Source organism: Elaeis guineensis, chromosome 12 (genome assembly GCF_000442705.2).
Source record: "Elaeis guineensis isolate ETL-2024a chromosome 12, EG11, whole genome shotgun sequence".
NCBI classification, from domain to species: Eukaryota; Viridiplantae; Streptophyta; class Magnoliopsida; order Arecales; family Arecaceae; genus Elaeis; species Elaeis guineensis.
This window is the reverse complement of record NC_026004.2, coordinates 23,905,127-23,929,987: the sequence shown is the minus strand read 5'-3', so window position 1 is coordinate 23,929,987 and position 24,861 is coordinate 23,905,127. Positions and strand designations below refer to the sequence as shown.

Below are 24,861 nucleotides of genomic sequence, written 5' to 3'. Positions count from 1 at the left end.
AATGAAACCACCTTGACCCATTCTCCCTGCGCCACCTCGCTTCCACTACGCCCATTTGAATTCACGAGAAGAAAGTTCTCATAAATTTTTCCTCATGCAAAGCCCTCCTCACGCCCTACTTTAATGCACCAAATGAGTGGATAAGGATGATTGGTTGGCCATTCAAATTCAAAACAAAGTTTGAATTTGAATAAGCAACCAATCTTAGTGCCTTGACCTTATCCTCTTTTAGCGCCCCATTAATTACATGAAAAAATATTTCTCATGAAATCACTCACGCACAAATTAAGCCACACCCTCCTCTTCTCACGCCCTTAGTGGATAGGGATAAATTAGTTTTCATTTGAATTCAAAATTTGATTTGAATTCAAAATTTGATTTGAATTCAAATGTGCAATTACTCATCTTTATCGTCTCATGTGGATAAGACCTTGGTTGTTATTTTAAAAGGAGGAGAAGAGTGGGGCATGTGCAAGAAAAATTTTGGAGAGAAAATCTGGGCGTGAGAAATCTTTGTGTGCAAGATGAAGGTCTATATCCTTCCGAGAGAAAAAAAAAAAGAAAGAAAAAGTGTGCGCAGGGTTTCAGTGAGTTCTTCAGGGTTTCAACCTGGAGTTCGAGATGTGAGAAGGTGAGCTACGAGTGTCGTGAGCCCACCAAATTTCAAAGAGATCTTCAACATCCTCTCAAGTATATCTGCTGATGATCTGGAGCATCCAAAGAATCGACAGACATCGATCAAAGGAGTTCGATCAGCATCGACCGTCGAAAGGGCTCTACAATGAGCTAGCATTCGTAAGGAGTCGATCAGACCGGAAGCTTCGTGTGGATGATCCGCAGAGGTCAGATATACTGTGTGACTGCATCACGATGATCAAACTCTCCCGACGGTGGTCAAATTATGGTGATCTACTATCCGCACGAAGGTATTGTGTTCTGAATACATTACAGTAAAGTGTTTACTATTCAAATTCGAATTTCAAATTTAAATGCATGCATGCTATATATCATATTTAGATCCTAGTGTAGGATAAATTTTTATTAATTAATTAGATTAATTAATAATTTTTACTTAAAATAGTGATTTTGATAAAATTTTAAAATTATCATTTTACCCCTGCACTGAATTTTCTCCATAAATGGTATCAGAGCAGGTTCTTAGATATGATATATATATTTGCATTTGTAGATTAAGTTATAATCTAAAAGTTTAAATTTAAAATTTAAAATTTAAAATTTAAAATTTGAATTTTGAAAGTTGTTCGAAATTCAAAATTCAAAAATTTGAAATTCAAAATTTGAGATTTGAATTTTGAAATTTAAAATTCAAAATTCAAAATTTTGAAATTTAAAATTTTGAAATTTAAAATTTGGTTGAAATTTTAAATTTTAAATTTTAAATTTTAAATTTAAAATTCAAAATTTAAAATTTAAAATTCAAAATTTAAAATTCAAAAATTTGAAATTTGAAATTTGAAATTTGTTTGAAATTTAAAATTCAAAATTTAAAATTTAAAATTTAAAATTTAAAATTTAAAATTGGTATATTTAGATATACTTGATCCAAGTAGCAAGTAATCGAATTGGGTTGGTTGCCATGATCGTCCGGTCATAGGAGAAAAGTAGGGTTTAAAGGCCCTCTCTTTCCATTTGATGGGGTCTCATATAGCGATAGGGGTGCCGATGCAATTATATCCCATGCAGATGAAGTAGCAAAAGAAATATTAATGATTTATTTTGATTGAGTTATTTTCTGTTATGTAATTAACAATAGGATTGCTATTTATGAAATATGCTGATCTATTTGTGTAATGAGTCAATATATTTGGTGAACAGAAAATAAAACTTTTTAAATTTAAAAAATTATTTTCGAAATGTGAAACCCTGACCCATCAGCCCAAATACTTAATTAAAAGAATTAAGTGTTGTCTAGTAGGTCTAGAATTGTGAATTAAGACCTAAGACAATTGTATAAACTTGTGGGTCAATGGGTTAGATGGATTAGGTCCATAATTGGGTTAGACCTAAGGTTAGCTTAAAGAAATGGACTAAATTAGAGTAATTGATCAAATCTAATCAAAAGTTGAATTAGATTAGGTCAAGGATACTCTAGACTCAACTTCAATAGTTGTAGTTGAATGGGTCCATGTCTTCAACTAGACCAAGATGGACTTAATTCATGGCTACGCGGTGGAACCCTATTTACTAAGTTGATCAAATTAAAACTAATGAACTGGTTGGTGTCTAAGGTAAGTTTGGCAGTTTGACTAGTGATTTTTAAGCGGGAGCTACTCGCAGTCATTTGATCTCTGACGAGTTAATGGCTTATCCCCACCACTGATCTCACTTACCTGGCCAATCTGGTGAATTAGGTTTTGATTAGATCACTTGGTGATTAGGGCTCACCCATGTCAGTAGGTAAATCAGTTTGACTGATTTAGGTGCTCCTAATGCCAGCTTTAAGTAAATCCTTTTTAATCTGACTTGGTGAAGTCAGTGGGAGGATTGAAATTGGCTGGATATTTTCTTCTCTTCGATTCTTTAATAAAATCCTCAAAAATTATTAGGTCCTAAAAATAATTAAGTTATATTGATAACTAAGTCATAGCCTCCCATTAAGTGAGTGATAATGAGTCCATTAGTTTAATAATCATTGGAGGCCCAAAGGCCTGGTGCTTATTGACTAATGAAATTATCATTCATAGTATGATAATTTGGTTTGAGTCTTTCTGATGGTGATTAGGTTGGCCGATCAAAGTCGGGCTTGATCATTTATTGGTCTGATTCATCAAATCAAATCATGTTAATGGTTGGATCTAACCAAATTTTTTCAGTGGAGGCCAAAACCTACTGATTAGGTTCTGGGGTAAAATTAATTACTAGAAGTTGTTTAGAGAAACAACTGGTTATGAACCTACCCATAGATGCACATGGGTTGACCAACCAAAGTTGGGCTCGTGTGTAGTCTGTGTGGATTCTAGTACCCACTAAGGAATTAAAGTAATTTCTCGAATTGGAGGTTGAGGTTACCAATTCGTAAAAATACTGGGAGAAACTTTAGACTAAAGTCCAAGTCTTTAGTATTAATAATTTATGTACTAATGTAGGTCTGATTTTTTTTAATGCAGCTATGGCCACTATCCTGTCGCTCCGGTCATTATTAGATAATGACAAGCTCATGGGATCTAATTTCGATAGCTGGTATCAAAAATTAAAAATCGTCCTTGAGCATGAGCGGATCCTTTATGTAGTAACGGATCCGACACCTAAGGAGCCAGCCCTGAATGCTAGAGGGACGGTCTGAGACATTTATCAGAAGTGGCTCAATGACCGCACCACCGTCCGGTGCATTATGCTGGCAGCAATGAATGATGAGTTCAGCCGCAGGTTCGAGAATGCCTAGCCACAGGAGATGCTTCAAATATTGAACGACTCTTTTGGCATGCCTGACGACGTTGAAAGGTATAAAACTAGTTGTGCCATTTTCAATGCTCGGATGAGGGATAGAGCCTTAGTCACTGATCATGTACTGTACATGATCGAAATGATTGAGTGCCTAAGTAAATTGGGCTTTCTTCTGCACGAGCAGCTCGGTAAGGATGCGATCCTTAATTCTCTGCCCAAGTCCTACCTTCCCTTCCTTACTCATTTTCGAATGACAATGCTTGCAGTGAACTACCACGGATTATTGGAGTTGCTGCAGAACTTTAAGAAGGACCACCAACTCCATAAGGAGTCGATAAATATTGTGGGAGGGTCTTCTTCTGGTCGTCGACCCTTTAAGAAAGGGAAGAAGAACAAGAAGAAGAAGAATAAGAAGGTGCAGCCGCATGCTGGGATGTCTGCACAGAGTCAGACCAAGAAGCGCAAGCCCGACCTGAGCCAGGCAGAGTGCTTCTTTTGCAAGAAGCAGGGGCACTGGAAGAGAAACTGTCCTCTATATATTACCTCACTAGACCTGAACAGGCCGAAGAAGAAGCAAGGTACTTATATGATAACACCTTGCAACTTTTTCATTTGTGATACTATTGCCTGGGTATTGGATACCGGAAGTCCTTATCATATTTGCAATTAGATGCAGGGTCTACAGGTCAGTAGGAGATTTGATGAAGGCGAGAGATTCCTGAACGTTGGAGATGGAAGCAAAGTTCCAGTTCTAACATTAGGAATCATGAACCTTGTAATCAATTTTCGAAAAATAATTCTGAGTGAATATCACTATTATCCGAGCTTTTTATTAAATATTATTTCTGTAGGCCTTTTGGCGATGAACGGTTATCAATTTTTAATAAAAGAAAATGTTTGCAATATCATTTTGAATGGTGTTACAATGTTTGTTGGACAACTTAATAATAAAATTTACTTTCTATCACAACCTGTTAATGTGGTTCAAACCTCCGGTAAATGTCCTAGAATAGATAATGTGTTAGATGTCTACCTTTGGCACTGTAGGCTAGGTCATATCAATAAGAACAGGATAAACAGGTTGGCTCAAAAAGAAATTCTTGAAGTAGGTGATTATGAATCACTTCCAACCTGTGAGTCCTGTCTTCTTGGTAAAATGATCAAGTCACCTTTTACTGGAAAAGGCGAGCGAGCCAGTGAACTCTTGGCTCTGGTACATTCTAATGTATATGGACCCATGAGCTCAAGTACAAGAGGTAGATATTTCTACTTCATAACCTTCACAGATGACCTATCGAGGTATGGATATGTCTATTTAATGAAGCATAAGTCGGAGTCGTTTGAAATGTTCAAACTATTTCGAAATGAGGTAGAAAAACAAATTGAAAAGTGTATTAAAACTCTTCGATCTGATCAAGGAGGTGAATATCTTTTCAATGATTTTCTGACATATCTTGAGGAGAATGGGATTCTCTCTCAGTGGACATCTCCTGGAACACCACAGCATAATGGTGTGTCTGAAAGGAGGAATCGGACCTTGTTGGACATGGTTCGATCCATGATGGGGTTTGCTGGTCTGCCGATCTCTCTTTGGGGATATACGCTCAAATCGACTTGTTACCTTCTAAATAGGGTTCCGAGTAAGTCTGTAACCAAAACGCCATATGAGATATAGATAGGACGTAAGCCAGTACTCTCGCACCTTAGGATTTGGGGGTGTCTGGCTTATGTTAAACGTTTAATTACAGACAAGCTTGGATCTAGATTTGACAAGTGTAATTTTATAGGGTATCCAAAAGAGACCAAAGGGTATTACTTCTATCTAGCTGATGAGCAAAAAGTGTTTGTCAGCCTTAAGACAATCTTTTTGGAAAGAAAGTTTCTTGGTGAAGGGACTGTTGCCTCTAAGGTCGAACTTGACGAAATTTGACAGGTAAAAAATCCGACGCAAGTTGCTGAACCTGAACCAGATTTGATTAGATCAGATCCAGAGCCCATTGTTCAAGCACCCTTAAGGCGATCTGATAGAGTACCACGTCAACCGGACAGATACTATGGTTTCTTGGTCCGGGACGATGATCCTATTGAACTTGATGAAAACGATAAGGATCCGATCACCTACATGGATGCAATGCAGAGATCCGACTCTGAGAAATGGCGAGAGGCCATGAAATCCGAAATGGAGTCTATGAAGGTCAACGATGTGTGGACATTAGTTGACCCACCCGAAGGAGTAAAACCCATAGGGTGTAAGTGGGTCTTCAAGAGGAAGAGGGACGCAGACGGAAAGGTGAAAACCTATAAAGCCCGTCTGGTTGCCAAGGAATATCGTCAACATTATGGTATAGATTATGATGAGATATTTTCTCCTGTGGCAATACTCAAATCCATTCGGATTATGCTTGCGATAGCTGCCCATCTGGACTATAAAATCTGACAGATGGATGTGAAGACAGCTTTCCTAAATGAAGAGCTGGATGAAGAGGTGTATATGATACAACCTGATGGATTCACATCCACTGATGAGTCTAAGGTGTGCAGACTACAGAGATCCATTTATGGACTTAAGCAGGCATCCCGGAGTTGGAACATACGTTTTGATAGGACGATCAAGACGTATGGCTTCGTTAAGAATGGAGAAGAGCCCTGCATTTATAAGTAGGTTAATGGTCCAGTAGTGGTATTTCTTGTATTGTATGTGGATGATATTCTCTTAATTGAAAATGATATCCCTGCATTACAGGGGATAAAGATTTGGTTGTCGTCACAGTTCTCCATGAAGGATTTGGGAGAAGCTTCCTACATCCTAGAGATAAGGATCTATAGGGATAGATCTAAAAGGTTGCTTGGTTTATCCCAGTCTACGTACATAGATACTATGCTGAAGAGGTTCAGCATGAAGAATTTCAAGAAAGGCTATCTACCGATAGGCCATAGAATTTCTCTCTCGAAGAGGGATTGTCCGACAATACCTCAAGAGAGAGAGCGTATGAGTAGGATTTCATATGCTTCGGCAGTGGGATCTATCATGTATGCCATGACATGTACACGACCAGATGTGGCATACTCACTAGGGGTAGTGAGTAGATACCAATATGATCCAGGGGAGAATCACTGGAAGGTTGTTAAAACCATCCTGAAGTATTTGAGAAATACTAAGGACCAGTGGCTTGTTTATGGTGAATCGGACTTGAGACTTATAGGGTTTACAGACTCTAGTTTTCAGTCTGATCACGATGACAGCAAAAGTGTGTCGGAATTTATTTTTACCCTTTATGGTGGGGCTATCTGCTGGAAGAGTTTCAAACAACACACTGTGGCTGATTCAGTTTGCGAGGCAGAGTATGTCGCTGCATCAGATGCTGCCAAAGAAGCGGTGTGGTTGAGAAAGTTCATCACCGAGCTCGGAGTAGCACCCTCCCTTGTTGGTCCAGTTTTGCTCTACTGTGACAGCTCTGGAGCCATTGCTCAAGCGAAGGAACCGAAGGCACACTAGCGGATGAAGCATATTCTGCGTCGCTACCATCTCATCCGAAAAATTTTGGATCGAGATGACGTTGACCTTCAGAAGATCGACGGAAAGAAGAATCTGGCCGACCTATTCACTAAAGCCATTGCGGTGAAGGAGTTCGACGACTACAAGTCGAAGATGGATATTAGATACTGCACCGATTGGCTTTAGGCCAAGTGGGAGATTGTTGGGAATAGTGTCCCAAAGCCAATCGTCGGTCTGTTGACGGTTGTGCTCATTTTTGTATATGTACATGAACTATGAATTAATAAAAATTATTTTGGTATTTTTCATCACAAAATGTTTCATCTTCTAATGAATTTCTATGTTGTGGTGAAGTCCTTAGGACTATTTAGACTCGACAAAGGAGGATTTGTCGTTTAGTCCTTAAATCTGTTCGCGACCAAATGATACATTGTTACCAAGGACGACAACGTTTATCAAGCATAGGTCATTGTGTGCCATATAGGTTGGTTGTCCTCTTAACCAATGAGTGTGGAGATATTGGTATGGCATACAGATGAGATGTAAGGGTACATCTGCACTGAACGTGACCGACTCCGGAGCTATTTCTGCTGTCAAGATTTGCTCCGATGGAATATGGGTATAAATATCCTTCCGACCTGAGACTACCACGGTGACTTGCAAGCAACTCACTGCACTTAGGCACTGGACTACCTGAATTTCAAATTCAGTGATGGAAGGCTGTTGGGTGTAGTCAAGTACTTGACTTATCGATGCATGTGTCAAGATGAGATTGACCACTCCAGTTTAGGAGCTGTGTACAGTCATGTTTCAATTTAGCAAAACTTTGGCCAGGGTAGTCTTTGTGAGGAGTCACAGGACTGTTTGTGTTGAGCACGATTCGGATGATCTAATCAGAGTTGACAGTTTAACCCTGAGTCATCCTAAACACAGAGGTTAAAAGGATGAATTATACAGTAACCATATTCACATAGGTTCTGAGTGTTGTGATTGCAATTATTCGACCTATCCGATCATCGGGTATCATTGCTAGATGGTCACTTCGATTAGTACCGGAATTGGTTCCTGTGCTACCGGCTTAGGTTCGAACCTGCGGGGTCACACACATTAGAGGTTCCTATCTGATCTGATGGCTGATGAAGAGTCCTAATGCTCGTAGATTATGAGTCCTACATGTCTGGGACTCTATGATTGAGAATCAGGATTCTCTGATCATGAGTTCCACACATTTTGGATACCGGGGTCAAGAGTCCCATTGATTTGGGACTCTTCGATCAGGGTTACATATCGATGAATTCTGATGCCCGATTACCCATCGAATTTGGACTCAATATTTATGAGAGGTTTAATTAGTGATTTGATCGTTAATTAACTCAATTTGATTGAGTAATTATTTTTGGATCAAGTCCAATTGAATTGGATTCAGTTGGGTTTGACCCGATTAGGTTAAGAGTTGACCTAATCGTCGAGATGGTTTGGTCCCTGATTTGATCAGGGGTTGGGCTTAATCAATTTTTGATTTGATTAAGATTTTATTAAGCCTAATTAAGCCTAATTTAGTTGAGTTTAAATTAGTCTAATTGGGCCTAACTTATTTAGTTCAATTAGGTTGGTTTAAATAATGAAACCACCTTGACCCATTCTCCCTGCGCCAACTCACTTCCACTACGCCCATTTGAATTCACGAGAAGGAAGTTCTCCTGAATTTTTTCTCACGTAAAGCCCTCCTCACGCCCTACTTTAATGTGCCAAATGAGTGGATAAGGATGATTGGTTGGCCATTCAAATTCAAAACAAAGTTTGAATTTGAATGAGCAACCAATCTTAGTGCCTTGACCTTATCCTCTTTTAGCATCCCATTTATTACACGAGAAAATATTTCTCATGAAATCACTCATGCACAAATTAAGCCACACCCTCTTTTTCTCACACCCTTAGTGGATAGGGATAAATTAGTTTTCATTTGAATTCAAAATTTGATTTGAATTCAAATGTGCAATTACTCATCTTTATCCTCTCACGTGGATAAGACCTTGGTTGTTGTTTTAAAAGGAGGAGAAGAGTGGGACATGTGCAAGAAAAATTTTGGAGAGAAAATCTGGACGTGAGAAATTCTTGTGTGCAAGGTGAAGGTCTATATCCTTCTGAGAGAAAAAGAAAGAAAAGAAAGAAAAAGTATGCGCAGGGTTTCAGTGAGTTCTTCAGGGTTTCAGCCTGGAGTTCGGGAAGTGAGAAGGTGAGCTACGAGTATCGTGAGCCCACCAAATTTTAAGGAGATATTCAACATCCTCTCAAGCATGTCTGCTGACGATCTGGAGCATCCAAAGAATCGACAGACATCGATCGAAGAAGTTCGATCAACATCGGCCGTCGAAAGGGCTTTATAATGAGCTAGCACTCGTGAGGAGTCGATCAGATCGGGAGCTTTATGTGGATGATCCACAGAAGCCAGACACATTATGTGCCTACATCACGATGATCAGACTCTTTCGATAGTGATCAGATTGTGGCGATCTACTACCCACACAAAGGTATTGCGTTCTGAACACATTACAGTAAAATGTTTACTGTTCAAATTCGAATTTCAAATTTAAATGCGTGTATGCTATATATCATATTTAGATCCTAGTGTAGGATAAATTTTTATTAATTAATTAGATTAATTAATAATTTTTACTGTAAAATAATAATTTTGAAAAAGTTTTAAAATTATCATTTTACCCCTGCACTGAATTTTCCCCACAGTCTATCATATCTAAATTTCAATATACTAAATTTTGTCTTCTATTTTTTTTATAATTTTATCATCAAAACATTATAGTGTTGTTTGTTCTTAAAAAAAATAAAAAGTTTGCTTTCTACCCATTTTGCGAAGCTTTTATTCGACTAAATCATTATTAAAATGTCTGACTCTTCCAGTGTTATATGAAGGTTATTCAAGCAAAATCTTTTTATTTGGCTTTTGGCTTGGTTGTACTGCTTGTTTTATCTTAATTAGCTTTAGTAATACTTTTACTATTTTCAATATGGAGTTTGGCCTACGTAATGTAAAAAATTCTAAGTTATATATTTGTTAAGTTATAGAACTCTAATTAATTGAGGAATTTAAGATTGCAGTTTATGATGTGAAATCATCATATAAGGATTTTAGCTGGCAAGGTGCAACTATCTGTTAGCAACTGTCTTAGGTTTTCAAACCTAGCTGCTACAGCACCATGCCTTGAAACATTTTCTCCCTTTATGAATGCACAGCATACTCCTATGGCACCATCTTCAGCTCCACAAGAGGTAAGAAAAAATATCACTTTTATTTTTTCTTTACTTGTACTTTTCTTTATCATTTCTTTATTTGTTAATGTATGATGTTAGGCATCTACTTCGGAGCGTCATGCATCGGGAGGCGATAGAGATAGACAAAACATCGATGGCAGCGATATGCACCTAGAAACTCTATAGTCTTTATTTCTTAGTATCTTTTATTTTATATATAAGAATTTTATTGGATATATGTACTTTATATATGTGTATGATACGCACTTTATGTATTTATTGTTTATCTTGATATTATGTATACTTTATGCATACTTTGATATACTATGCATACTTTATAATATATGTACTTTATTGATTTCTTGATGTTATTGAATGAAGAATTAGTATTATTGTTGGATGGCTTGAAATGATTATGGTTGTTGTTGGATGTATAGCAGGTATATATAAATATTAAGTTTAGAAAAATATAATCAAAAAAAATATAAAAAACAGTAATTTAGCAACAGATTAGCAATGAAAAGAAATTTTAGAATCCATGAATTAGCAACGGATTTATAATATATTAGCAATGGATATTTGAAATTTGTGCAATGGCTTAAAAATAGAATTGCAACAAAAGATTAAAACTTTAGTAATAGAATAGAAATAGAGTTGCAATGGAATACTAAAATTTTAGCAACTGAATAGAAATGGATTTGCAATGGAATACTAAAATAATAGCAATGACTTTATAAAGGAATAGCAATAGACTAGAAATCAAAATTTAAAAATTTTATAATAGATTAGCAATTGATTTGCAATGAAAGAGTCATAAAAATTATTTGGTTCACAAACTCGTTATTCAAAAATGAGCAACGGAATAATTCTATTGCTATTCCATTGCTAAAAAAATTTAACAACAGAATAGCTACGAATATGAGTTCCGTTGCTAATTAGCTATGAAAAATTTAACAACATAAGTAAATCTATTGCTAAATACTTGAGCAATAGATTAGCAATAGATTTTGTCCATTGTTAAGTAGCCTTTTTCTGGTAGTGTATGATATATTGAAAAAAAATAGCAATTTACTTATAAGTATATATTAAATTATTAGATAACTAATTTGTTAAATATGTATTATCTGATCGTATATTGTATATTGATGAACTTCATATTCTGAAAACTATATATCGATCTATTTATAGATGTATATTGACTTATTTGATGATTAATTTGTTTAGTATATATAACCATAAAGTATATATCGATAAAAGATATATACTAAAAATGAGGATAAAAGAGAATGTCATTTTTTTTAATCATAGGATAAATAACTTTATTAATAAAAAAAATGACTTTTAGACTTAGGCCCTATTCTCCTAAGCTTTTGAGAGGCTAAAAGGCATTTTATGGCCTTCCAAAAATAATTTGGATAGTTATAATGATGTTTGATAAAAAAGTACAGAAGTTATTTTGGCTTTACCAAAAAGCTGAAAATATTTATTCGAGAGAAGCTCCATTTTGGAGCTTCTCCTTAAAAGCACTTTCTAACTCATATCGGGAAGCTGTTTTAACTTTATGAAATTTTATTTTCTGATCAAAATGCCTATGAAACAATCTCATAATTATAATTATATTCTTATAAAATATAATGTAGAAAACAGCTCTTGGAACCCTAATGCACAAAAGGAACTCCAATCCCCCTCAGCTCCTTCCATTCTCATATAATCTAGAAATTATTTCTGCACAAAAGGAACCTGGTCGGCCTCGGCTCCTTCCATTTTCATACAATCAAGATATTATTTTTTATTTCTCTTCAACTATTTAAGATTATAGATAATTTTTAAAATTTTTTTAGTTTTATTCATATTTTTTCTCCTAAATAAAGGTATAATACAGGAGAGAACTCCTCCTCTTTGCCATCTCTCTTATAATCCCATGCCTCTCTTGATTTTGTTCATATTTTTTTTCTAAATAAAGTGATGTTACATGGGAGAACTCCTCTCTGTTGTCTCTTCCATAATCCCGTAATCCCCCACCCCCACCCCCCTCTCAACATCATTTTATATTCATATTATTTGCTCCTTTTTTTTTATATGCAACATGTTAATAAGATATATATTGGAATATATAGGATCCATTATAGGTTTTGGACCTTTCTGTTTGATCTTTTTTTTGGCTGAAGGATAATATATCTTATTAAACTAAAAAAGTAGTTTAAATAGTGGATATTATAAAATAGTTTAACAAGTTAGTGGAAAGAAGAAAGGGATAGAAAATCTTTATCACAACCCCTTGGCCCAAAATCTTATACCATAATTATAAACCCAACTCAAAGAAAAAATATAATATAGATTACCATAAGCCCAGAAAGGGGAACAAAATATTTGTAAATGACAAGCAATTACTGTGAGAAAAGAAGCCTCTAAAATGATGCTAAACCAATGTGCACAGAAACTTATCAAATAAACCACCACAAAAAATATATAAAAACATATAAAAGGAACATTGATGGACAGTATCAAACTGATGTTGTGGAAAAAATATAGAAATTTGGTTCAACCAATAAGAAACTATCTGGGATGTTAAACTCTTAGATGAGTAATCAGTAGGCAACACTGACATGATATCAATCTTATATAACCATGTAAAGTATAAAAGAGCCTACATAAGTAATTAAAGATAACTAAGTAAGAGATAAAGCATTGATGAGTCAAAGCAACCATCATCTTATAATCTCCAATAAAATAGCAAGATAACAATAAAGTAGCTGAAATGCTGATAATGAACCCTTGACACTCTCCAATAGTACTCGAACAATGCACATTAAGACTGAATTGCCTCTTAATTTTCTATTCAACTCTTTAAATATAACTGAAAGTAATAAATTATATTTTAACTTTTTTTTGATAAAAATAAAGCTTATATTAGATAGAAAAATAAGTACAAATATACACAAAGCCTACTTGGACAACTGCAAAAGTAGAGTAGACATGGTAAAGACACAACAATATAAATATAGAAAAAGGAATATAAAATAAATAGCTGTACTGAAATATTAATAAGCCTTGACAAAATATCCTTGTAACAAATAAACTAGGCATATAAATTATATTTGTATATATTGTATGAACATATATATGTTACTTATATATATTCATAAATGCATACCCAATTTTATTTATATAGAAGAAATGGATATGCACCATATGTGTATGTGTATTTAAATTAGATATATTTATATTTTTTTTATAAATTATCTTGTGATTATGATTGAAATCATGATTTAAGATTAACAAAGTTCTTTATATCTTTATTATTGCATTATGAAAAAAAATATCTCTATTGATCCGTCAACCCAAGATGATCAAAGAAGAAGGCTATTTGGAATGATAGATTGATGGAAGAGCTTACTAATATATATACTCATGAAGTTGAAGCTGATAATCATCCAGGAACATATTTCAATAGACTAAGATGGGCTAATATAATTAAAAAAATTAATGAGAAGACTAAAAATCGATATGACTATACATAACTTTAAAATGAGATAATTTGAAAGCAAACTAGAATATTTGGATGTGATTAGTAGCAAAAAAAATCGGATTTGAATGGGATTCTATTAGAAACACAATAGATGCACCGGATGTATGCTGGCAAAATATTGCAGATACAAATAATAGCATGTTGATATTTGTAAAATTTTTTATACTATGATTCAAAAATATTTATTCATAATTATATATCCTTGCAAAAAATCTCTAATATATCTAAGTTTTTAAAACATGGTTTACAACATGTTATGAAGTTGGATATATTATTTAGAGGTACTAGTGCCACAAGATAGGGGATTTGTGCATCAGATTTATCCATACAAAGAGATACTGAGATATATATTGGGAGCAGATGAGAGGTTAGATAAAGAAAATATTGATATGTTTGAAGGCTTATATGACTCGGATGAAGATCCTAATATAATTGTACATAGAATTGATGACCTTCTCACTAATATAGATAATGTTTATCCTATCTTTACATCCTATTTCATGTAGAAAAAGGAAAGAAGAGACTTAGTTCTAGAAATCAGGATAAAAAACATAAGAAGGCAGGGGTTGCTACACAATTATCTTACGAGATTAATTGTCTTCTTGATGCAGTGAAGAAGAGTTGCAATACCATCTAGGATGACTGATGAGCCTAAGTGTAGCATCAGTGAAATGATGAAAATAGTACGAGTAATGCCTGAGATGAGAGTATAACCTAAATTACTTCTACTTATTAATGAGGTGCTCCTTAAAAGAGAATATTGGGAGATATTTGTGGCCCTTTAGGATACCCATCTTTAGATTGAATGGCTCAAACGAATGTCAAACCTACGAAAGTAATTCTTGATACATTATTATAGTGATATGTTTTTCTATAGTTTTAATCACGAACATTTATGTTGAAATTATATGATGGATTATATGTATTTGTATTATGTTCTAGATAATGAATTACGAATATTATAGATATTATGGGTGCTATGTATTGATATTGTATATTTTTTATGTTATTTATATTTTATATCTCGATGTTGTATATTATTTATTTTTTTATTATGGATATTTTATTTTTTATATAATATTTTTTATACATATATGGATAGCACTAACAAAAATTTTGAGAAGAATTATTCCAGTTAAGATGAGATAGTTGATGATATTGAATTTTATGCATTCATGACAATATCTGCTGGTACAATAATTGAATATGATACAAAGTATGTTGACAAAAAGCCTTGTAGGACCTCTTATCAAGCTAGATATGGGTTTATATTAAAGATTTTACAAATTAATCTAGAAAGATGTCAATAATCATTTATTATGGAGAAATATGTGTTAATTGATTTATGTAAGGAATTAAAAGTCAAATATGGTTTGAAAGTTTCTAGAAATATTTCTGTTGAAGAATTGGTTGTCACATTTTTGATGATTCTTAGATATGGATTTGGGAATAAGAATAATTTAAGAAAGGTTTCAACATTCAAGAGAAACATATACTAGATATTTTATCCATGTCTTAAATATTATTTTAAAAACAACTAATAATATTATTAACCCTATTGATATAGAATTCAAGAATATTCCAAGTAAAACTATGATAATAGTTTATGATAGCCTTATTTTAAGAATTGTATTGGAGTAATTGATAGTACCTATATACTAGTAAAAGTTTCTCCATCTAAGGATATACCATATATTAATTGGCCAAAAAAAAATTTCTACATAAAATATTATAGTTTGTTGTGATTTTGATATTTGTTTTACTTTTGTTTGGTCCGGATGGGAGAGTACTGCTCATGATATTTATATTTTTTTTAGAGACTATATAGATAGAAGAGTTCAAATTTTCACACCGACCTAAAGATATATATTTTAATTAAATATATTATAATAATAAATATATATTTTAACTTTTATGCATAAGTGTTAAATTCTAATGTATATATATTTATGCAGACAAATATTATTTGGTGGATGCAAGGTATCCTCATATATCAGGATAGATGATGCTTTATAAAGGGGAAAGATATTATTTACCAGATTTTTGACGTGAAAATTAATCAAGGGGTATGCATAAAATCTTTAATCATGCACATTTCTTACTGAGATATATTATTAAGAGGATATTTGGATATTAAAAAAATAAATAGAAAATATTGAGTACAATGCCTAACTTCTCTTATTATAAATAAGTTCAAATTATCATTGGCTTCTATAGCTATTTATAACTTTATTACGAATCATGCAACTAAAAACTTTGAGTTTTAGCCTTATGATGATGATGATGAGGATGTACTCTCAAACTATTTAGAGATTAGTGAATTAAATAAAAAATCGAGAATAGAGTAAAACTGAACAACGACTAACCATAATATGAACGTTATGTATGATTATATTGCTACTCTTCTTGTGACTCGTTAACTTTTTTTATACAATTATATATATAATATGAATTTTATCTCATATCATTCATATGTTATATTTGAGTAAATTTGCATCTTGTATTTTTATTACTACTAGAATAAAAAATATAAAATAATTTGATGACATTAACAATGAATGTATATTTTAGAATTTATTATAGATATAATTGTTAGAAAGAGAAGGACAGATTACATGCATGTATTTCAAAACTGTTTTGAAATCGTAGCGAAATAAAATAGATTAACTATTTTTATCATGCATTAAATTAGATTTGAAACCTTCCCTAACATGGATCTAAGATATATAAAATTTAAAATTAATTTATGAGATCATATCTCATACCTTATCACGGATGGAAGAGCTCCGCAGCCGATGATCAAAAACTTGACAGGTTCCTGGAGTCGCGCAAACGTCCGGCCTCACAGGTATTCACACGAGATCCGATCTGATCCGAGACTTATCTATCTCCTCGGGGTACTAGCTCCCTTGCAGAGAAGACTTTTTGATGATTGGTTTGATCCTTCTTCAGATCTGGAAGACAATCTTCAATCGAAGAAGCAGTGGAGGTAGAAGAAAGGCAACAGCAGCACAGCATTCTTCCTCGGAGTTTCACGCCTTGTACCAATGAAGTTTTCCCTTCAAACTTGAAAGAGAGGATGCCAAAAAGTTTCTCTCTTACTCTAGTAGTCAGCCAAATTTTGTTCTAATCTCAAAAGCTCTCTCGAGACATCCCAAAGGCAGATCCTTTTAAGGTGGTGCCTGATAAAGTCCTGATAGAGTCAAACTCTATCAAAAATTCAAATTAAATTTTAGATTCAAACCAAAACTTATCCCTATCCAAATTAGAGAATAAGTGATCGACCAAGAGGTGAAAAAATATGAAAAATCTCATACAAATCTGAAATTTGCATGAGGAGAGAAGGGGCATGGACAATGGGTGGCACATGGAAGAGTCCTTCACAAAATGGACTCTAGGGTTTTGGATTGAGCCTCAAACCAAAAGTAATTTGATTTAGACCCAAACATCTAATTGAACCTAATCTCATTAGGTCTCTAATCAGATTAAATCCTAATCCAATTAAGATTTAATTGAATCCAAATTCAGATCAAATCAGAAATTGATTTTATGGCAATTGAGTCATCTCATAACTCATTAAACCAAATCTAATTCAAGTCAAACTAAATCCAATTCAATTAGACTTGATCTAAAACTTATTTTTCAATCAAATTGAGTCTAATTAATAATCAAATTACTAATTAATCTTCCTATAATGTTTGCATTGGGTTAATTATCAATCATATTGACAATTATATCTTTAACAATTCATAATTATCGATCAATCATCAGATCAAACAGAAAACTCTTTTGTGTATGACACCATAGGTTCTATTCTATCTGGTAGTGAGACACATTATGATCTTTATCATTATATCATTGAAACTTTTTTCAATGGATTGGAACAATTCCAACACTACCCATCGAGAATCATCGATCATCAAGATAATACTCATGGGTCCCATAATCCAATGTGATACCTAGCAGTATGTAGTGGCAACCCAGTAGAATAGAAATATGAACCTCTAAATATAATTATCATATGATTCAGTCCTTCTATCGAAAGTTCTGACTTCACGTAGGTCATGGATAACTCATCAAACTCCATCATCAGTCATATGCAAGATTGGCTCGACTTGAGTTCTCTTATGAATCTCGTGAAAACTCCTTTCAGAGTTCACTCTTGCTTTAGCTAAAGACTTACTGAACTCAGTCTCGTGAATCACATAGGACTATATCTTTTCTACTAAGATTGATAGATTCTATCTAAGTGCATCCTATTCTTAACAGTGAATCTGAACCCACCATAGCCAACATATACAGCAAGGACCCGAATGGCTAGGGACCAAGTAGATGTGCAGTCAAACTATAGCAGCCTCACTGTAAATAGTCAATGCATCGTAGGTCAAAAGACTAATCATACCACTGTAGCATCGAGAATATCACTGACGAGTGAGTAGATATCCAAATAATTTTTCGTAATGATCACGCTCAGTGCAAGTTGTTCTCTAACAACCACCTGCATTATCATCCTAATGTCACTGTACTACAGACTCGAGACTCATCTGTCTGTAAAGGAGGTGATCGTGCACCAATCTAACTAGATCGATCACTATTTTTCATGATGATTCTCTGATCGAAAGCATTTAAAAATTAACCACTAATATGTATGTCTCAAATTCTCAATACCTTGAGAATATGTAAAATTATCTTTGTTAATTTTTCGGATAAATCATGGACACATAAACATGATTGAAAATAAGAATGTCCTTTATTAATAATAAAAATTTTACAAGTTTAAATACAAGCCCTAAAAATATAAATGTGTTAGTCAACAATTGACTTCCTAGGACATACATCTAACAAACTCTCACTTGACCTAAAGCCAATTGGTCATAAACCTAAGATCCATCTTTTTAAGGTGAGCTTCGATCTTCTACTAGCTGAGAGGCTTTGTCAGTGGATCCACCATGTTTTGTGCAGAGTCGACTCTCTGCACCTCGATGAACTGCTTCTCGAGATATTCACATATAATATGGAATCACTGTTCAATATGCTTGGACTTCTGATAAGACCTGGGCTCTTTAGCAAGGACTATGACGCTGTTGTTGTCGCAGTGCAGTACAATGGCATCTGATAACATCACACCTAGCTCCGCAATAAATTTTTTGAATCAGAATGCTTCCTTAGCAGCTTTAGAGGCGGCGATGTACTTGGCTTTCATGGTCAAATCTGTAATGACCGATTGTTTGAAACTTTTTCAGCTAACCGATCCTCCATTACATAGAAAAAATACACCCCAACGTAGACCTTCTATCATCGATATCAGACATAAAATCTGAATCGATGTATCCTTCCACTTTTAGCTTTGAACCTCCTCTAAAGATCAAGAATAAATCTTTAGTTCTTTTCAAGTACTTAAGGATGTTCTTTATAGCTATCCAATGCTCTTTACCTGGATTCGACTGATATTTGCTCGTGACACTCACGGCAAGAGCTATATCAGGTCACGTATATAGCATGACATACATGAGACTCTCTATAGTCGAAGCATAAGAGATCTTGCTCATGCGTTGGATCTCTTTAGGTGTGTCAGGATATTTTTTTCGAAAGATGAATACCATGTTTAAGAGGCAAGAGATCTCTCTTGGAGTTTTCCATACTGAAACACTTTAGTACCTCCTCTATGTACCTTCACTGTGAGAGTCCTATCATTCTCTTAGGTCTATCTCTATAGATCTTAATACCAAGAATGTAGGAAGCTTCTCCTAGGTCTTTCATAGAGAATTTTTTTGACAATCAAACTTTGATCGATATCAGCATGAAAATATCATTCCTAATCAGGAGAATGTCATCTTCGTATAATACGAGGAACGTGATAGTGCTCTCACTGATCTTTTTGTACACACACGGCTCCTCCTCATTTTTGATGAAATGAAACGATTTGATTACATCATTAAAGTGAGTGTTCCCAGTCCGGGATGCTTGTTTAAGTCCATAAATGAACTTTTGCAGCTTGCAGACTTTGTGATCACTATCACTAGTTTTGAAACCCATAGGTTGCTCCATACAGATATCTTCCTCAAGATATCCATTTAGAAAAGTAGTTTTCACATCCATCTATCAGATCTCATAATCATAATAGGCTGCAATCACAACTATGGATGGATTTCAGCATAGCCATTGGCGAAAAAGTCTCTTAATAGTCAATGCCTTTACGTTGACTATAATCTTTTGCCACCAGTCTTGCCTTATAGGTCTCTACCTTATCATTCGATCTAATTTTTCTTTTGTAGATCCATTTACACCCAATAGGTACAATACTTTCAAGTGGATCTACTAAAAATCATACTTGGTTGGAATGCATGGAGTCAATTTTTGATTTTATTGCTTCCATTCATTTCTCAGAGTCTACATCTAACATCGCTTCATCATAGGTTTTGGGATCATTCATAATATTCCTATCTTCCATAAGAAATATTTCTTCTAGATCCTCTGTAAGTATACCTAAGTATCTTTTCGGAGGATGGGAGACCCTATTTGATCTACGAGGTGGAGGAGGTACTAAATTTACTAGTTCATTACTGGGTTCAGGTTCTTGGACTCGACGCTCTTCAAAGACTTTCTCTTCGAGCTCAATCTTCCTCCCACTACCTCCATCTTGGACAAACTCCTTTTTCAAGAAGATGGCATGATGGCTCACAATCACATTGTGATCTTTTGGAAGATAAAAATAGTATCCCATAGATTCCTTAGGATATCCTATAAAATGAGCTCTAAGTGACCTAACCTCTAACTTGTCCGTCCATTGTCGTTTGACATGAGTCGGACATCTTCAAATCTTAAGGTATCCAAAAGATGACTTTTTACTATGCCATAATTCATATGGTGTAGCAGGAATGGATTTAGAGAAAATCCGATTTAAGAGATGAATAGCAGAAAGCAATGCATATCTCCATAAAAAGATTGAAAGATCTGTGAAGCTCATCATGGATCAGAGCATATCTAATAGGGTCTGATTCTTCCTTTCAGATATTCCATTGAGCTGAGGTATCTCTGGAGGTGTCCATTATGAGACTATGCCATTATTCTTGAGATATGTTCAAAATTTCTCACTAAGATATTCTCCTCCTCGATCTGATCGAAGAACCTTTATGGATTTTTCAGTTTGCTTCTCTACTTCACATTTGAATTCTTTGAACTTTTCAAAGATATTAGATTTGTGATGAATCAGGTACACGAAATCATACCATGAGAAATCATCGGTAAAGATTATAAAGTAGAGATAGCCACCCCTGACTTGTACATCGAATGGACCACACACATCAGTGTGTACCAAAGCTAATATCTCATTGGCTCTTTCTCCATGTCCTACAAAGGACAGCTTAGCCATCTTTTCTTGAAGATATGACTCACAAATTGGATAAGATGCGAAAGTCAATGACCCGAGAAGGTCATCTTTTCCCAATTTGTTAAGTCTGTCCTCTCTAATATGGCCTAGCCTAAGGTGCCAGAGATTCTTTTGGCTAATCCTATCTCTAAGTCTCTTAGACTCTACAGTATTCACAATTTACTCATTAATATTAATATTCGCATCTTCATGCAAATGATAAAGTCCATCAATTAAAAAGGCATGTGCAATAATTTTATTTTCAAAATAAATTACACAGAAGTCTTTATTAAAATAAAAATTATAATTGTCCTGTGCCAACATAGATATAGAAACTAAGTTTCTACTGACTCCAGGTATATAATAATAATCTTTTTTAAAATAAACTAATTTCTAATGATAATCGCAAAAGGTAAATTCCAACGGCTACAGCGGCAACTCTTATCCCATTGTCAATCCGGAGAGTAATTTCACCTTTCCTTAGCCCTCTAACTTCTTTCAGACTCTATATGAAAGTGTACAAGTGAGCACTAGAACCAGAATCTAGAATCCAACTAGAAGAAAAAAAAATCATTAGGTTAGTTTTAATAACGAGCAACTCAGACGTACCTTCAGAAGACGTGTCCATCTTCTTGTTTTTTAAAGTGGCCAGGTATGCAGGACAATTTTCTTTCCAGTGACCTTCGACATTGCAGTAAAACTATTTTTCTTTGTCATTGGTCATCTTTGGAGCCTGCTTCTTGGGTTTGCTACTGATCTTTTGCTTCTTTGCAGGCTTCTTCTTCTTCTTTCAAGAAAGTTTTCTCTTGGAGGAAGCCTGCTCCACAGTTGGAATGATACCCCTTAAACTTTTTAAGGTACTTTCAGTTGTCACCAACATGTTCAGTAATTCAGACAAAGAGCTATCAATCTTATTCATATGGTAGTTCACGATGAACTGTCCATACGAATCAGGGAGGGATGCAGGATCATATCCAGTTGTAATTCCTTATCCATGTTCATGTCTAGCTTCTGAAGCTCCACAATATCCTTGGTCATTATCAAACAATGATCATGGACGGACTGTCCATCATGCATCTTTGCTCTAAAAAGTCTCTGTGAAACCTTAAAGCGAGCTATGCGACTCTGCTCACCGTACAACTCTTGCAGGTAAGTCAGCATGTCTCTGGCAGTCCTCATGTCTTCATGCTGTCGCTAAAGATCATTAGACATGGACGTAAGAATATAGCACTTCGCCCTATTATTTTTATCCATCCACTTCTCAAGTACGGTATTTTGATTAGGGGATGGACGAGCTGGCAACACAGATGCATCCTGGTCGAGGATATGGTTTAGCTTCTCGAAACTGAGAATGATTCTCAAATTTTAGAGCTAGTCCTTGTAATTGATTCCGGTCAACCTATTGGTATCAAAGATTCGGACTAATGAATTTAAACTCGACATGATTAACTACAGAGAGAAATAATTTTTAATTAGATATTTTGAACTTGTAAATATTTATTATTGGGACTTTAATAAATAAACAAGGGCTCCCACTATTTCTACGAATCTCTCACACTCCTCAGGTGGAGAAAACAAAAACTTATACATGATCAATTTTTAGTGGGCACTGTAATCCCACTGATTTATGTGCATCTCACCAAACAGTTATTGGTAACACACAAACCAATGAGTGGATAACTCTTTATCCATTGCTTCACTAAGCAAAATACAGTTGGTTCGGTCTCTAAGTCCTGTGGCCTCACCTAACAGTTATTGACATATTTTTTAGTTAAGTCAGACCCACCATACACTAGCAGACGTAAAGCCATCATTGAGACCCTCACCTGACAGTTATTGGACCTAACTCCATCTCTACCTCGGAGCATCTAATGTCATAGAGTGGTTGTACCTACCCGATGCAATCGAATCACTATGACCAGTCGAGAATGATCAACACCAGGTAGGTATCTGCATCTCTACAACAATGGAAGATCGCTGGACTTAATATTAATTGAGGAGATTTAGGTTCAGATCTCATCCTTAATTAATCATATCAGATATGACTAACCTAGTGGCATGGGTTAGCTCGAATCATTAGCAACCTAAGTTAAGTCTTAATCAATCATATTGACTAGGTAAGTGAGATCGGTGGGAGAGTATGCCATTAACTCGATCTATGCGAGTAGCTCTCAATTAAAGACCATCGATCGAACTGCCAAACTTACTTTAGATACCAATCGGTCAATAAGCATTGATCAGATCAGCTAATTAATTTAGACTCGAACCACGGATCCAAATTAGATCTTTTGATTTGATCGACAACATATGGCTGTTAGTCAATCTGATCAAACTTACAACTATTTGGGTTGGATATGAGAGATTAGACCTAAACCTAATCAACTATTGATTCGATTTGAACAACCGCTCAAACTAGACCTAATTGAGCTACCCAACCCATTAACCCATATTTTATGTAGTAAATTTCAGATCTTAAATTTTAAATTTTAGATCTTTAATTTTACATCTTAATTCTTAATTAAGTATATTATGATCATGGGTTTAGTTTAGATGTCGAAATAATTTCAAATCTAAACTACACTAGGTTTATATTTCAAACAAGATGGCATATAGCATTATTTCAGATCTAAATTAAAATCACATATCATATATGAAAAATCAGATCTAAAACTAATTAAGCATGTATCATATGCATGCAAAATTCAGATCTAAAGAAAGATCAAATATGATTGAAAACTGTTTCAAAAACTATTTATCAAAAATCAAATCTAGATTTTTAGATCAATGATCTAAAATATCCATGCATCTCATACATGATTCAATAATTTTTAGATCTGAATAAAGCTGAAATAAATTATTTAAATCAAAAACTAACTTTCAGATCTAAGATTAAAATCAGATTAAATATGTCTCTTATGACCCAATGACCATAGAGATCAATCCAATCTGAATACTATGCATAAGGAATGCAGATCTATGCATCTCATACATGATTTAATAATCTCAGATCTGAATAAACTTGAAATAAATTATTTAAATCAAAAACTAACTTTCAGATCTAAGATTAAAATCATATTAAATATGTCTAATTGAAATCGTGGCTCTGATATCACTGTTAGAAAGGGAAGGGCAGATTACATGCATGTATTTCAAAACTATTTTGAAATCGTAGCGGAATAAAATAGATTAACTATTTTTATCATGCATTAAATTAGATCTAAAACCTTCTCTAACATGGATCTAAGACATATGAAATCTAAAATTAATTTATGAGATCAGATCTCATACCTTATCCCTGGTGGAAGAGCTCCATAGTCGATGATCAAAAACTTGATAGGTTCTTGGAGCCGCACAAATGCCCAATCTCTACAGATATCCATACGAGATCCGATCTGATCTGAGACTTGTCTATCTCTCCAAAGTGCTAGCTTCCTTACAGAGAAGATCTTTGATGATTGGTTTGATTCTTCTTCAGATCTGAAAGATGATCTTCAGTCGAAGAAGCAGTGGAGGAAGAAGAAAGGCAGTAGCAGCACAGCTTTCTTCCTCGGGGTCCCACACCTTGTACCAATAGAGTTTTTCCTTCAAACTTGGAAGGGAGGATGCCAAAAGGTCTCTCTCTCACTCTAGTGATTGGGCAAATTTTGTTATGATCTCAAAATCTCTCTCGAGGTATCCCAAAGGCAGATCCTTTTAAGGTGGCACCTGATAGAGTCTTGATAGAGTCAAACTCTATCAAACATTCAAATTAAATTTTAGATTCAAATCAAAATTTATCTCTATCCAAATGAG

General features: G+C 34.5%; 1 pseudogene; it reads left to right on the top strand.

Moving 5' to 3' along the window:
- The first annotated feature begins 14,752 nt into the window (after positions 1-14,752).
- On the top strand, positions 14,753-16,048 carry LOC140852835 (uncharacterized; annotated as a pseudogene).
- The last annotated feature ends 8,813 nt before the right edge of the window (positions 16,049-24,861 follow it).